Source organism: Sinocyclocheilus grahami, unplaced genomic scaffold (assembly GCF_001515645.1).
Source record: "Sinocyclocheilus grahami isolate Dianchi unplaced genomic scaffold, SAMN03320097.WGS_v1.1 scaffold639.1, whole genome shotgun sequence".
Classification (NCBI taxonomy): Eukaryota; Metazoa; Chordata; class Actinopteri; order Cypriniformes; family Cyprinidae; genus Sinocyclocheilus; species Sinocyclocheilus grahami.
The window spans coordinates 645,041-646,336 of NW_015505818.1; positions in this window are offsets into that span (position 1 = coordinate 645,041).

Here is a 1,296-nt window from a genome sequence, read left to right on the forward strand (position 1 = left end):
AGACTACAGGATTCACACCCTACGAGCTAATGTTCGGACGGCAACCAAGATTGCCAGTTGATTTGATTTTCAACACCACAGTGAGTCAAGACAATCCTAAATTCCACTCACAGTATGTACAATCCCTGAAAACTCATCTTCAAGAGAGTTACAAGTTAGCTCAGAAGAATGCAGCCAAATCTGCAGAGCGAAACAAAGTTCGTTTCGACCGGAAAGTAACCGAGTCATCTCTCGAAGAAGGTGACCGTGTCCTGGTCAGAAATGTGAGGATACGCGGCAAACACAAATTAGCTGACAGATGGGATCCCATGGTACACATTGTAGTGAGTCGTGCTGGTGAATTACCTGTCTATACAGTGAAACCTGAAAGACAAGAAGGTCCCTTACGAACTCTACACAGGGATTTGTTGTTACCTTGTGGATTCTTATCTCCGCTGATGGAAGATAAAACTGATGCAACAAAGCCTCAGAAAAAACGAGTGACCAGGCGAAACAGAGATGAGGAAACTGATGAATGTCAAGAGAACTATCAAAGTTCCGACGAAGATGACTACATACCCCAATTTTCTGGAGGTCCAGCCATTACTACACAAAGGTTCATCAAGGAGTACAATGTGGTCAGGAACCCTAAATATGTCTCTTCTACCTCTGATTCTGAAGTTCAAACGTCTGTCCCAAGTCATGGTTCAGAGACTGTGAATGCAAGAATTGTACCCAGGGGAAATGATTCATCCGACATAGAACACTTACCTGATATTCAGCACCTACCTGAAACCCAGTCTTCATCATGTGGAACAGGACCTGAACAGGAAAACCTGAAAGAAAGAAACCACTTACCTCAAGTAGAGCAGCAAACACTAGATGTACCTGATGGAACGGAGAAGGACAATGACACACAAGCTGTCCATGTTGAGGAAAGTGTACCTAATGTTCCATTGAGGAGAAGCAGAGTAGAATCAGCTGAATCTGCTGAACTTACTGAACCTGTGGAAGAAACGGATCAAAGTGCAAGTGAGGATGAAATTCAGTTAAGAAAGTCCAAAAGAGTGAAGCAGAAGTCAAAAAGACTGACTTACCCAGAAATGGGGAACCCAATGATATCCATTATCCAATCCCTGCTCCAAGGACTGAACACCGCTTTTGTCGAGTCACTTGCAGAACAACCCAGATCAATTAGACACTCCAAACCCTAAAACTAAACCTTACAGGTTAAAACCATGCAAAGAGACTTGCATAGATTTAAGAGGGGAGGGTGTAACACAGGTCAGAATTGAGCTGATCAGAAATAATAAATGT